At 37.7% G+C, this 15,732-nt stretch overlaps 1 protein-coding gene across 3 annotated transcripts in view; it reads left to right on the top strand.

The window, feature by feature from the left end:
• WASF3 (WASP family member 3) overlaps nucleotides 1–15,732 on the top strand; it is a 140,943-nt gene that overhangs the window by 21,065 nt on the left and 104,146 nt on the right. The gene's annotated exons all lie outside the window — the stretch shown is intronic.

The following is a 15,732-nucleotide window of genomic DNA, read 5'->3' on the forward strand; positions in this document are numbered from 1 at the left end:
GACTTCTGGGTGTCTCCAGGACCTTTTAAGGGGTCATTGAGGTCATACTTATTTTCATAATTATACTAAAATATTATATGCTCTTTTTGCTCTCATTATTTTAGAGCATACAATGGGCTTTTCAGAAGCTACCTGACAGGACCACAGTTACCTGAAAAGACTATTAAATACTCCTCTTTCCAACTGGGTATCTGTGTAAGACTGAATTGTCTTTATATACTGCAGTCAAAACAACATATCACAATGGAATGAATTCAGAAAGTAAATATGAAAATCCAGCTTCCTTTTTTAAGCCAGACATTAAAGGAACTTGTAAAAATATAATGGTGCCAGTAGTTTGTTGTCTTGAGAAAAAGTTATTTTTTTGAAGACACATTTGTTAACACATAATAAACTTATTTTGTCCTTTATAGTGATTTAATGAATGAATGAATGAATGAATGAATTTATTTATTTATTAGAGAGAGAGAGTGTGTGCGTGTGTGCACAAGCAGGGGGACTAGCAGGCAGGGGGAGAGGGAGAAGCAGGCTCTCTGCTGAGCAAGGAGCCCAATGTGGGGCTCAATCCTGGGACCCTGGCATCCTGAGCTGAAGGCAGATGCTTAACCAACTGAGCCACCCAGGTACGCCTTTAAATATTTAAAAACATTTCTGTCTTAATTTTTAATATTTGGTGAATATTGATAAATGTAACTCATGAGCAATTGCAATTTGGGGTTTTATGGTAAGAAGTCCTGAACAAAAAATAGAGAATTATTGCTTTAGCAATAATAATAAGCAGTGGTTTACCCAGGGGGTTTTAAAGATACTGATGCCTAAGTCCTCATCCCAGAAATTGTGATTTAATTGGGTCTGGGGTGTTACACAGGTTTTGAAATTTTTAAATGATCTCTAGATGATTTTGATGGGTACATAAGCTTGGGAATTTTACCAATTTGTAATTTGTAATTGTTATACTTCATATGCTTATGTAATTTCTGTTCTTGAGGTCATGAAACAAATATGGAATGGTGAACCCCAAATGTATACAAAAGAATCACCTTGGGGATCTTAATTTCATTTTTGATTGTTGCTTTTATTGTAAAAAAAAGTTGATTTTTTAAGAAAACTTTTTATTTTGAAACAGTCATGGACACAAAGTTATAGAAGTAGCACAGAAATGTCCTGTGTACTCTTCACCCTGGTTTATCCCTGTGGTAACATTTTGTGTAACGGTAATACACTGTGAAAACCAGAAAATTGATATAATACAATCTGTAGACCTTATTCAGATTTTACCACTTTTTACATGCACTCATTTGTGTGTTGTGTACAATAGTCACATGTATAGATTTGTGTAACCACCACATCAAAGCACCTGCTTATTTCATCATTATAAAGGAGCTCCTCATGCTTTCTCTCTCTCTCTCTCTCTCTCTCTCTCTCTCTCTCTCTCTTTCGTTTTAGAGAGAGAGCATGCATATGCACATAAATGGGGCAGGGAGGAGCGGGTTGCAAAGGAGATGAAGAGAGAGAATCCCAAGCAGGCTCCATGCCCCATGTGGCTCTCATGACCCTGCAATCATGACCTGAACTGAAATCAAGAGTTGCACACTTGACTGACGGAGCCACCCAAGTGCCCCACCTCATGCTTCCTCTTTGTGGTCACTGTGGTTGATTTTGTATATTGATTTGTATCATGTGACCTCATTGAGCTTGTGCTTTAGTTCTAGTTTTATTTTGGATTCCTTAGAATTTTCTGCATATAGGCTCATGACATGTTCTGATGTCATGATGAAATGATGAAATTCATTAGCCAGACAGTTTTACTTCCTTTCTGATCTGGATGGTCTCCCTTCTTCATTTTCTTTTTTGCTTTGTTGCACTGAATGGAACCTCCGTTACAGTATTGGATAGAAGTAGTAAGAGTGGACATTCTTGCCTTGTCCTGATTTTAGGGAAAAACATTCAGTCCTTCACTGTTAAATGTGATGTTAGTTGTAGATTTTTTGTTGATCACCTTTGTCAGGTTATGGAAGTTTGTTGGGAGTTTTTAATCACAACTGAGTATTGGGTTTTGTGAAATATTCTTTCTGCATATATTGAGATTGTCATGTAGCTTTGTACTTTATTAATATTCCATCCATATTATACTAATTGATTTTGGGAGGTTAAACCAATTTTGCATTCCCAGGATAAGTCCCATTTGTTTATGGTATATAATCTTTTTTATATGTTCCTAGATTTTATTGAAGATTTTTTGAATCTGTATTCATGAGTGATATTCATCTGTAGGTTTTTTGTGTTTTTTTGTCTCTTTTTGGTGTCAGTAAAACTGACTTCATAGAATGAGTTGGGAAGCGTTTCCTCTTATTTTTTAGAAGAATTTGTGAAGGATTGATACTGCTTTGATACCTTAAATAGTCACATGTGAAACCATTGCACCTGAGCTTTTCTTTGTGGGTAGATTTTTAATTATTAATCCAATCTGTTAGCTTGCTATAAGTTAATAAAATTTTTCTCTTTTTTTAGACAGTTTTGTTAGTTTACATGGTCTCAGAAATTTTTCTTTTCTTCTGAGTTGTCTAGTTTGGTGGCATAGATTTTTTGATTATTCCTTTATAATCCCTGTGAGTTTTTTTTTTTTATGGCTGGTAGTAATTGATGTGGTAGTTCTCTTTCATTCCTAATTTTGCCAACTTGTACATCCTCTTTTTATCTTGGTCATTCTGAAGGTGTTTTCACTTTTGTTGATCTGCTTCCATCTAAGTAGGACTTAACCTCAAAATTGTTGAAAAATGCTAACTGTTTGATGTCAGTGATTGTGTTTTAGACTATGGAATTTCAGTGTGATGATTGGGTCTGTCTTTTGAATGTGAAATGGATATTTAGTTCCTGTTAAAAAAAAAAGAGAGAGAGAAACTAGATTAAAATACAAAACTGAGGGATACCTGGATGGCTCAGTGGTTAAACATCTGCCTTAGGCTCAGGATGTGATCCCAGGGTCAGGGGGTTGAGTCCTGTATCAGGCTCCCTGCATGGAGCCTGCTTCTCCCTCTGCCTATGTCTCTGCCTCTCTTTCTTTGTCTCTCATGAATAAATAAAATCATTTTTTAAAGAGATTTTATTTATTTATTCATGAGACACACACACACACACACACACACAGGCAGAGACAACAGGCAGAGGGGGAAGCAGGCTCCATGCAGGGAGCCTGACATGGAGCCTGACGTGGGACTCAGTCCTGACTCTCCAGGATCATGCCCTGGGCTGAAGGTGGTGCTAAACCGCTGAGCCCCCTGGGCTGCCCAATAAATAAAATCTTAAAAAAAACATACAAAAGTGAATAAAATATCCAAGCTAGAGAAAGGGGAAGGATGCTGATTCATTATAAGTAAATTATTTAATTGTAATAATTTTTTCACTTACCTTTTATTGAGTAATTTCAGATTATAGACAAGTAAATTCACATATTTTAATGTTCCATATAGGTGAGTAGTCTGGGTCTAGATAAATGTTGAAGTGCCAAGGGTAGGAAATATGGTTGAAATAATATTTTTCCTTTACTGAGGAGACATTTATATGTTGGGTTGTTTTGCACATACAATAAAATTCCACATACATTGTCTCCTTGCCTGTTTTACCATTATTTTTCCTGTCTCTTTGAATTCCTGAAAAAAGAAAAACATGATTGTCTTGCACCTCACCCCTCAGTGGTTTGTAGACCTGATATATACCCCTGCAATGACCCTTTTGTACCAGAAGATGACATTCCTCCTGGTTAGTGTGAACAGTGATTATGCATGGTCTTCAGAAATGAATGAACTGATAATGAAAAGAAATGAATGAGTCCAGAAAAAATGAAACCAAATCATGGTGAAAAACAGATGATTTTTAGACTGACTGCATTTCTGAAACCTTAGATGCTGAAAATTGGAGATGTCTGCATTTCCCATGATTTCCTACTGTGTATTTTTGGCTTTCCGGTATATAAGATTTCATTTTAAAAAACAGCCATTTAAACTTTTCCTTTTAGAAGAGTATTGCGATAGATTCATTAATATGAATGTGTCTAGAAGTGGGTTTTCATAGAGGTGCTGTAGGATAATGTGGGTTAAAGATATTTTCAGTTTCCATTTCTGTCAGGAACATTTGAAACAATCTCAGCAAATGGCATTATGCTCTCAGTGGGCTTTGTATAGAACTGGCCAAGCATTATATTTCATATTCTTTTGTTCTAATTAGCATTCAAATATTATTTCTAAAGAGTTGGATTTCATATAGTTTAGTGCTTCTTGGCATTTCTCCCCCTAATTTTCTAGTGTCAGCCTCAGATTATTTCTAGTAATTTTGGAATTTCTTTTCTTAAAGATTGCATTTGTTTTTACAGACATTATTAATGAAATGAGGAACCCTTCCTTATCTGGGAGGAATGGAATGTGATTTCTCTTCCTAAATTGAGTAGAATTTGATTTATCCTTGTCTTCTCATTGAAGTGCTAAAATAAATAAGATGTAGCAAATTAAATTTAAGTTCCCAGAATTTTTGAAGTTGTACGGATATGAACAATTAGCGAATTAAAGCAAATTTTTGAAAACTTGAATGAATAGAAGCCTAGGGTGGCTTGAATTGACCAAAGCATTTTGAGCTGGTTCCCTGCCCTCTCCTCCAGATGCGATGCAGAAATGATAAATACTACATCTTAAGGTTTTCTTTGAAAGCTTTCTTTCTGTTTGGAGAGTACTGAAGTCCACTTAGCATGGTTCTGTAACTGTTATAATATTTTCTTGTACGTAAGTTGCTTTGGTTAGCTTCAGTTTTCTTAATTTGCTGTTTTTCCTTTCTAGTGAGATTTCCTTTATGTATTTGTTTAATAGTTTTATTATCTAGAGTTTTACTTTCACTGATTCCTTTAGAAAGGAAAGGGGCAAACTTCATAAATTCATATTGTGGTAGAAGAAAGCAGTGAGAGGTGGAGAGAAGGACAGAGAGTAGTGATGAGCCTCTTGTCCAGTTTTAGACAAGTTAAGGTAGAGAAATCAGTTGGAACCCTTCCACTCTTGCTTGAACCAGTTATTCCCTTTGTAGCTGCCTAGCGTTCTAATGAAAAGTTACTGTTAGCCTAAAGGATTAAAACAGCTAGTTATTTTACCACCAAGATGGGTTTATTTAGGGATAGCAGAAAATTGCCATTTGGGGCATGCAGGCTGTGGCAGGCAAGTCCCACAGAGGAAGGAGAGAAATGTTTATGGAGGAGGAGGAAGAGGAGAAGGCGGAAGTTGGGAGGGGTTGTTTAACAAAAGTCCCTTGGAGAGAAGCAAGAGTTCAGGCTGATGATGGTTTCTCTTTGGCTGAGTTGCATGGCTGGCTGGCTGAATTCCTTGTAGAGATACGATGTCCATCTTTTCCTTTCGGGGCCTGTGATTGACAGTTCTTCCCATAATTGATGTTGAATGGGCCTCCCTGCTCCATTTTAGTGAGATTTCCCCTTTTCATTTTCACATTACAGAACCACTGCTTTTGTGGGTAAGGGGTTCTGAGGTATCTTGTTATCAGTGGGAGTGAACCAGAACTTCTTGGCTTTTTATTTTTAATTACCTCTTACCAGAGCTTTTTTGACAACTATTTGCTACAAACCAGGCTTTGGTATCAGAAGAGCAGCAGAGGCTGTTTGGGATATTGAGGAAGAAGGAATATGTAGTGGTGCTTTGGGATAGGATGTTAGTAGGTGCAGACTGAAATATATTGGCTTTTGGGACTTAGAAGTGAAGGCATTTTCTTTGAGTATTTGGTAGGTTTGTGGCTGATAGACAGTGGGTCCTGTAGTACCTCAGATTCCCCTTTTCAAGTTCTTCAACCGAATTTGTTTCCCCTATATAGTGTTTAAGGCCTACCTTTTGCACTTGTCTCATTTCTAACTCACTTAATGCTTCTAGACTTCCTTTCTTTTTTTAAACTCACTTCCAACAAATGAACGCTCTCTTTTTGGAACAGTGGGATGTACATAAATGCAATCATATGTAGATGGTGCCTGACTAGACCTACCTCTGTAGGCTTCAGGCTTAGGGCTAGTTGATTGATTGCCTCCAGGACAGGGTGAGACAGAATTGCAACCCAAGTCAGGAGTAGGGGCTCTGGGTCCAGACTGATTGGGGTTCAAGTCTTGGCTTTGCCATTTATTAGCAGTGTGGTTTGGGGGGCTTTTGTCAAGTTCGGTGAGACTTGCTCTTCCCATCTATAAAACAGTGCCTACTCCACAGAGTTGTAAGCAGTAAAGGAGAGCATGTAAATAATAAATAAAGGGTTGAGAGTAATGTACCGAGAATAGAAAATTACCCAGTAGCCAGGAGATAAAGGACAACAGCAAGAGTAAGAAAATTCTCGAGAAAGTTTCAGATCTGTGTGTGTAACTTTGACCATACTTTTGAAGAGAGGGACAGAACAACCTATGTGTCCTTCTTCTTATTATGAATTTGTTTATATTCCTTGTTTTTGTTGTTTCTTTAGATAGCTTTTCAGAAAAGTGGACCTGAACACACCATCCTGTGGGGCTTGGACGGTATATATCTTTTCATTTTTTGTTTTATTTTTAAAAATTCTTTAAGGATTTTTGAATGAGTCCCATGTTTTCATTTTCTTTGTTTGCTCTTATGCTTTTTTTTTTTCTCATAAGTGTACTGTTTAATCCTCATCCCTTATTTCACCCATCTCTCCACCCACCTTCCCTTTGGTAACTCTGTTTGTTCCTTATAGTTAGAAGTCTGTTTCTTGCACTGTCTCTTTTTTCCTTTGCTTTTATTTTATTTTTTAAATTAAATGTATGAATGAGATCGTACGGTCTTTGTCTTTCTCTGACTTATTTCACTTAGCATTATACTCTTTAGATTCATCCATGTTGTTGCAAATGCAAGATTTCCTTCCTTTTTATAGCTGAGTAATAATCGTGTGTGTGTGTGTGTGTGTGTGTGTGTGTGTGTGTGTGTGTACACACCACTTCTTCTTTATCCATTCATCTGTCCCTGGACATGGGCTGCTTCCATAGCTTGGCAGTTGTAAATAATGCTGCATTAAACATCGGGGTTCATGTTTCCCTTTGAATTAGTGTTTTTATATTTTTCGAGTAAATACCCAGCAATTACATTACTGGGTTGTAGGGTAGTTGCATTTTTAACTTTTTGAGGAACTTGCATATTGTTTTCCATAGGGGCTGCACCAGTTTGCATTCCTACCAACAGTGGAGGAGGGTTCCCCTTTCTGTACATCCTGACCAACACCTGTTGTTTCTTTTGCTTTAATTTTAGCCATTCTGATAGGTACAAGATGGTCAGTGTAGTTTTGATTTTCATTTCTCTGATGACGAGAGCATCTTTTCATGTGTCTGTTGACCATTTGTAAGTCTTCTTTGGTGAAATGTCTTCATATCTTCTGTCCATTTTTTAATTGGATTATTTATTTTGGGGGGTATTGAGTTGTATCAGTTTTTTATATATTTTGGGTATTAGCCCTCTATTGGATATGTCACTTGCAAATATCTGTTCCCATTCAGTAGGTTGCCTTTTAGTTTTGTTGATTATTTCTTTCACTGTGCAGAAGCTTTTTATTTTGATGTGGTCCCAGTAGTTTATTTTTGCTTTTATCTTCCTTGTCTCAGGAGACATATCGAGAATATGTTATTGTCAGTGTCAGAGAAGTGACTGTCCTCTCTTCAGGGGTTTTTATGGTTTCAGGTCTCACATTTAGGTCTTTAGACCATTTTGAGTTTATTTTTGTGTATGGTGTAAGAAAGTGATCCAATTTTCATTTTTTTGCAAGTGGCTCTCCAGTTTTCCCAACACCATTTGTTGTAGAGACTTTTTCATATTTGTATATTCATCTCTTTTATAGAAGATTAATTGACTATATAATTGTGGTTTTATTTCTAGGTTTTCTGTTTCATTCCATTGATCTGTGTGTCTGTTCTTTGTGCCAGTACAATATTGTTTTAATTACTATAGCTTTGTAATATAGCTGGAAATCTGGAATTATGATACCTCCAGTTTTTTTTTTCATGATTGCTTTCACTATTTGAGACCTTTTGTGATTCCATACAAATTTTAAAATTGTTCTAGTTCTATGAAAAATGCTGTTGGTGTTATGATAGGAATTGCATCAAATGTGTTGATTGCTTTGGGTAGTATAGACATTTTAACAATTTTTGTTCTTCCAACAGGTTAGACTCTTTAAATTACTTTTCTGTATTACATTTATACATAAGTATCCCCTTTCCTCTTTTAAAAGCCTTTATAGTCTTTTGAAGCCACTCTGGCTTTGTTGTAGTTTGCTTTTGTGATTAGGAGGGTGTATGAAAACCTGTTCTGTCTCTTCAAATAGCAGATAGTAATAGGAGTCAGGGGTATGGTTGCCACTTACGAAACTTGGAAAGGTTTGGAGTGCAGAAGCTATTTGACATGCTCAAAAAGTCCTTCAAAACTCAATTCAGTGAAGTAAATTTTGGGCTCAGTGCAGTGAATATGTGACCTGTAAGATACTGCCATTTTTGCCTAATATTTGCTTCTAACTTTTAAGAGGGTACCCCCGGTGTTCTCTTACCATCTCCACTTTCTTCCCAAAAGACACTCGCTTGGTTTTGCAGTATTGTGGAGATTCGGCAAACATTGTAAAAAAGCCACCTTCTTCTACAGTGCCTCTCTTTCTCTGGCTTCATAGATTGCAAGGGACCAATAAATTAAGAATGCTGTTTTTTTTTTTCTACTGCCTTTTCTTGAGGACTAATGATTTCTGCTGGAATGCAAATGACATATCTAAGGATTTTACAGATCTTGACTGAAAAATTCCTGACTGTGGCAAATGAGAATGTTTTATTAATTCCTGGGAAATACTTCCTAAGAGTACTTCTCTAGAGTGCTTATTTTTAAAGTGTGACTTTAATTGCTATTACTATGCAGAACATAATTTTTATGAAACAGTAGTAGGATCTGGAATTAACACTATATGGCCTCTGTTCGCCTAATCTGTATTTGATACATTTAATGCAGTTTATTGGGAGTTTGGTTGTTAACCAGAATTATTCATTACAGAAATTTATTAAGGACAGTTTATTGGAGTTGACTTATAATTTCACTCATGTTTTCATAATTAACCAGGTTTTTAGGATGACTCATTTGATTTCAATCATTTTTTAAATTAAAATAAGGAACTTGTAAAATATTCTTCAGGTTTATGTTCAGTTATGCAGAGAACAGTCACGGGCAGCAAAGAAATGGGATACTTATTTAGGAATTTCAGTTGCTAGTATTTGGGATAAGAGGTTTGTAATCTCTTTGCAAAGTCAGTATTGCCCTGGAGACTGACCTTACAGAAAGTTGTAACTGTTTCAGAGCCTTTTAAGGGAAAAGATGAAAACATTATTACTCCTTTGTAGTTCTGATAGTGCCTGCTAAGTGGACACGGGAGTGGAGGAACGCCACCATTCCATTCTCTGGGTAAAGAGCATAGTGTGGCGGCAGACGCCCTCCAAATTGGAGCCTCCGTCATAAAACACACAATATAATGCTCCAAGCAATAATGTGGGAAGCAAAAAAGGAAGAAAGGCTTTCAGACAAATGGCCTGACGTGAGCTAGTGCATAATTATAATAAGTGATATGTCTAGGTCAAAAAGGAAGAATGCATTGTTAAGAACTTGGAGAAATACCAGATATGGATAAAGCAGAAAAGTGCATAGAAATAAAAATAACATGGTTTCTGGATCAAGGTGATATGTAACTAATGATCTGATTTTTTATTGTTGTTGAGAGAGAGAGTGTGTGTGTGTGTGTGTGTGAGAGAGAGAGAGAGAGAGAGAGAGAGAGAGAGAATGTGTGGTGGGGGTGGGGGAGGGAGAGCAGAAGGAGAGGGAGAGAAAGAATCTTAAATAGGCTTCCTGCTCAGTGCATAGTCCCATGTGGGCCTGGATCTCAGGACCGTGACAAGAGTCACTTAACTGACTGAGCCACTCAGGTGCCCCAAATGATCTGAATTTAAATAGCAGCTGTTTATAGTACCCTGCGAGTGGAGTACCTCACTTAGTGGATGGGCTATTACAGTAGTACCTTTAGGTTTTGAACTGTGAGTCACTTAGGTATACCTAGTATAACTAGTTTTTTTTTTAATCACATAGTTAATTATGACTTGCTTACAGTAATAAATTAGATAAGTGAAATTTTGCTTCATCAAGGCAGTCATCTGTGGAGATTTGAGATTGAAGCATAACAAATGTTACTGGCTGTTGGTTAAAGCAGATACCCTTTCCTTATGGTTTGTTTGACTAATAAGCTAGCTTCTGGAAGGCAGAAGACTGGCTCTTTTTCACCTTGGAGTTTGGCATAATAGCATACATATAGTAGGTGCTCAGTAATCTCTTCTGATGCTGTTAATTTGGTAAGCCTTCACTGCTGAATGTGCATGTTACCATAGACCCCAGGGCAAGTTTATTCATGGGAACCTATTGACCTCTTCATGGCTTTACTGGTTTTATACCAGTATGGTTTTATACCAAAACGCATAATGAAAGATAACACCTTATTGTATGTCTGGTAATTTCTAACAAGAGTGGAGGTAACAGCTGTAGGTGGTACTGTAGAAGCCTCATGTCCTAGGCTTATGCAATGTTTGAGGCTGTTACTGTACATTCTGTAGGATTTGATTATTTTGTTTGTTATAAAACTTCTTAGTGATTTGAGATTATATGATATACAGAAAGAATGCTGTACTTGAGTGGCATAGAACCTGGGTTGTGTGCTGGTTAGAATTTTAGTGCTGGAGTAGGGCGGGGCGGGGGGGGGGGCTTCATTTAATGCCTGATCTTGACTTTGTTGATGGAATTTTCTGTAATGAAGTAACATTTTATGTTTTCAAGTAGTTTCATGTTTGGCTTCTATTGTTTTTCAGTCATGCTTTGAAATACCTTGTCCACTACAAGATTATTGGAAAAACATCCTTCTTTGTTTCTGCTAGTTCTTTAGTGGTTTCATTTTGTATATTTTTGCTCCTTATAGAGCTTCATGTGGTATAAGGGATGAGGTAAGGTAAGGACTCATCTGGGATTTTTTCTCCTGACAGGTACTCAGTTATTGATACAGTAGCATTTAATGAATAATTCTTACCCCAGTGATTTGAAATGCCACATCCATTTTATACTGAGTTCCTCCATATGTATTAGTTCCTGCACTTTCTAATCTGTTCAGTTATTAGTTGATTTCCTCAGAGGTCAGGACCACACTGTCTTAACTACTGTAGCTTTGTAGTATTTCAGTATTTGATAGGGACACTCCCTACTTTTTATTCTTTTTCAGAATTGCCTTGTCTATCTCTGCTTGGTTTCCACAAGAACTTTAAAATCACCTTGTCTAGTCCCTAATGGAATTTTAGGGGGTGCCTAAAGAAAACCTTCCTCTATGATGAATGACCCCAGATTCTTAGAGCCCCATCTGTATGGTAAGTCTGGAGACTTGGTTTTAGACCTAGTTCTGACATTAACTGGCTCTGTAATAAAAAATTAGATTTATGTTTTATAGTTCTGTAGATGTTTTCAGGTGCTTTTGAAGAATTACTGGGTACTTGCAGTTTTTTTTTTTTTCCTTTATTTTCTCAATCAGTAGATACAACGATCATAAGAATCCTCAGGGCAGCCCTGGTGGGCCAGTGGTTTAGTGCCGCCTTCGGCCCGGGTGTGATCCTGGAGACCTGGGATCGAGTCCCACACTGGGCTCCCTGCATGGAGCCTGCTTCTCCCTCTGCCTGTGTCTCATCCTCTCTCTCTCTGTCGTGAGTAAATAAAATCTTTAAAAAAAAAAAAAAGAATCAAAAATTTTTTAGCATTGTAGAGGGGTCCCTTATACTTGCAAAAGTTGGAAACAACTGATTGAGAGTTCTCTCAGCTCTTTTCTCTTCTAAAATTCAGTTCTAAATAATAAAAGGTGGTATATCATCAATCCAATCAAGGATTGAATTTAAATCTTTGTAGACACTGAAAGGGCTACTCTACCAAGAGAAGCTGCCGAAATGTTTCTTGGCAAGATCATTTGTCTGTTTCTTTCTTTTCCTCTGTAAGCAGTTGGTGTTTTGAAAGGAAGCATATTGTCTAGCTTTTCAAAGTTCTCTAAAAACAGGATGGGGGAGTGCGTTATTTTCGAAGCCTGTAACACGATTGCATCTTAAGCAGAATTAAGTGTTTTGAAAGCTTGAATTTGTGTTGTCATAGTTGAGCATTATGATTGAAATAACTATGTATATGTGTCTTCTTCCCTTTCTGAGTGTTCATTGTTAGGTCCTGTGAGAGCCTCTAGTGAGAATGATTGGTTTATGGGAGAAGATAATCAAGGCTGTGCTAATTCTCAAAAGTCAAACTTTACATTTTGAAGGGCAAGTCACATCTATAGTTTGTACGTTTCTATAACAGATTGAAAAATAATGGAACAAATGATAAGAGAAAATTGGTCTTCTTCTGTTGGTGAATGTCAGTCGCCACTAAATTAAAGTGAGTTTTTATTATTTTTATTTTTTAAGGATTTTATTTATTTATTCATGAGAGACACAGACACAGGCAGAGGGAGAAGCAGGCTCCATGCAGGGAGCCCAATGCGGGACTTGATCCCGGGACTCCAGGGTCACGTGCTGAGCTGAAGGCAGAAGCTCAACTGCTGAGCCACCCAGGCATCCCTAAAGTGAGTTTTTAAAATGAAGAGATGACCATTTTTTTGAAAAGACCTATTTATTATTTGAGAGCTCAAGAGAGCACACACGCATGTGGGGTGGAGGAGAGGGGGAGGGACAGAGGGAGAGTGAGAAGCTGAAGCGGACTCCTCGCTGAGTGCAGAGCCCTATGTGGGCCTTGATCTCAAGACCTGAGATCATGACCTGAGTGAAAATCAAAGAGTCTGACGTTTAACCAATTGAGCCATTCAGGTGCCCCAAGAGATGATAATTTTTGGGGCTCCATTTGAAAAATGACTTACAGGATTCATTGATTTAAAATTGCTACTTAAAAAAAAAAAACAAAAAAAAAAACAACCTAAAAAGATTACCAGAAATCCTATAATTCTATAAAGAATAAAATTCTGAAGTAAAGGATAAGGTTTGAATATGTTGAGTCTAGTTACACTAGACTCAATCTATTTAAAAATGTAAATAATGTTATTAAGAAGGAATGAATAATTAGATAAGCTGATATCAATTATCGTTATTGAAATTAGAAAGTTTAGAGGGGGGAGATTAAGAAAACAAATGCAAGCAGAAAATATCTTTTTTTTTTAAGATTTTATTTATTTATTCATGAGAGACACACACCGAGAGAGAGAGAGAGAGAGAGAGAGAGAGAGAGAGAGAGAGAGACAGAGACAGAGAGAGACAGACAGAGAGACAGAGACACAGGCAGAGGGAGAAGCAGGCTCCATGCAGGGAGCCTTGATGTGGGACTCATCTGGGGTCTCCAGGATCACGCCCTGGGCTGAAGGTGGTACTAAACCGCTGAGCCACCCGGGTTGTCCGTAATCTTTTTTTTTTTTTTAAGAGATTTTATTTATTTATTACAGAGAGAAGGAGAGAGGGAGCAAGGGGAGGGGCAGAAGGAGAGAGAAAAGCAAACTCCTGGTGAGTGGGGAGCCCAGGGACGTGGGGCTTGATCCCAGGACCCTGAGATCACAACCCTAGCCAAAGGCAGACACTTAACGGACTGAGCCACTAGACCCCCCAAGCAGGAAATAATCTTAAGAGTGAAAGTCAGTTTATTGAATCCTCAAATAAGTCAGTTGTGAAAGTCAGTTGTTTATATGCTAAATAGGAATACAGTATCCGAGGAATGTGAGACTTCAGATAAAGTGCTTGAGTTTACATTTCTTTTCTTGAACAGTACATGTGACTAGAATAAACCAGAATCAGAGACCCAGTTCCACTTTCCTGGGAGGGAAACTGGCCCCTTGTGGCTAATGCCTATCTTGGTCTAGTCAGCTGTGGCCAGGAGGTGGGGGTGGGGGTCACAAAGTCAGGTGCTTCAAAGAGTCTTTAACCCCCCATGGTTCTACTAAAGCTAGACATACCTTAAACCTGACTTCCAATTCAGTTGTCATCACATTGCATTTTGGAAAATACTTATTTTTTTCCTCAGAGTGTGATCTTTTGGACTCTTCAGAGTACTAAAAAGCAAAATTTAACAATTTATACTTCCACCAATAAAGTGTAAGAGTGTCTGTGTATCCCCATCCTGGCAGACACTGGAGTTTTTCATGTTAATCTTTGCTAATCTAATAAGTGACAATGGTGTAACACATTGTGGCTTTAATTTGCACTTCTTTAGTATCATGAAGGTTAGGCAGTTTTTCATGTCTGCTTTTCCATCAGCCATTGGGTGGACGGTTACTTAGTTCCCCTCTGTTTTTGTTCAACCAGATTGGTGGGCTGCACCGAGTCTTTTGTTTTGTAGAGTATTACTTTGGAAAAAGTTTCAGCTTGTTTTGTCAGGCATCAGATTAACACTAAAAATGCTTCATCTCAGGACTAGTTTAGGTGGAATGGGCAGGTGCCAGCAGAGCATTAAAGGGAAGTGATCACAGAACGAGGTGTCATGGTGGGATACGTCCTGATTGGTAACCGTCGTGGTTGGTAGACAGCAAACCGTTGCTGCAAACTGGGCTCATCAGGGATCAAGGACTGTATGGTTTAGAAAGGTACTTGTGTAGGCAAGTGGCAACATCCTATGAAGGCTTAGTTTTGGGCCTGGTGTGGCATTGTCAATAGATGCATTTGTATGAGGGGCTTACTGTTTAACATTAGTTGAATGTTCAGAATAAAATTGGTACCATGATTCTACTTTCAAAATCATTTTGCATATACCTCGTATTTAAGCCTTTCCTTGTGTTATTTCTTCAAAGCACAACGTAGCTGGGCAGATTGATATATATATAGTTTTCTTGAAGTTAAATTATAGACAATTGTGTTAGTATTGGGTAGTTGGGGTGTAGGGTGTCTTCCACATCTGAGTGAATGTTCGATCTCATGCTTTGGATTGCCTTGAACACAGATGAATATACTCCATTTGGCTGGATGTTTCTTTAGATTTTAATATTCATGAGCACTGTCATCATGCTTCTTACATTGAATTAAAGCCAAGGTAGGGCTGTCGAAGGCATTTTCGCATTTCTTTTGCATCACTTCCTTGACTGGCCTCTCTCCATTCCTGGGCTTCTACCAGTGCAGATGAAGGTTTGCTTCATTAGCTCTCAGTGCACAGGAGTGAATGGAAAATGTAAACATGCTTCTGTTCTCGTATGTCTAACTTTCCCCTTCCCCTTTGCAACCAATTCCTTTGAGAAAGCTGAAACCGAAGACCCATGTCTGAATAGCATTTTAACAGTATTTCTCATTAATATGCTCTGTCAGTCCTCAATTTGCAAGAAAGGCATTGTCAGGATGTTCTTGGTTTGAAGCCTAGATGCTTTGATTTCCATGCTGTTAATTTCTTATCTGTGACCCTCTGCTGGGAAGTGCTCCCTCCCCCGTTTAATCACACCTAGAAGAAAAGGTAAAACTTCTGATATCTTTCTTAACTGTTGTGTATTAATAAGATTGCCATCTCATCCTCTCTGTGCAAAGATGTAATACGGTATTTACTTTTGTTTCAGTAATTTTTTTAACTTTTGACCTTTTTGTATTTGAGGAAAAAAAACCCTACAGGAAGGCATAAGGTGGAAAATTGTTGATTATTCTCTTTAAATGTCTTT

Source organism: Nyctereutes procyonoides, unplaced genomic scaffold (genome assembly GCF_905146905.1).
Source record: "Nyctereutes procyonoides isolate TBG_1078 unplaced genomic scaffold, NYPRO_anot_genome, whole genome shotgun sequence".
Lineage (NCBI taxonomy): Eukaryota > Metazoa > Chordata > Mammalia > Carnivora > Canidae > Nyctereutes > Nyctereutes procyonoides.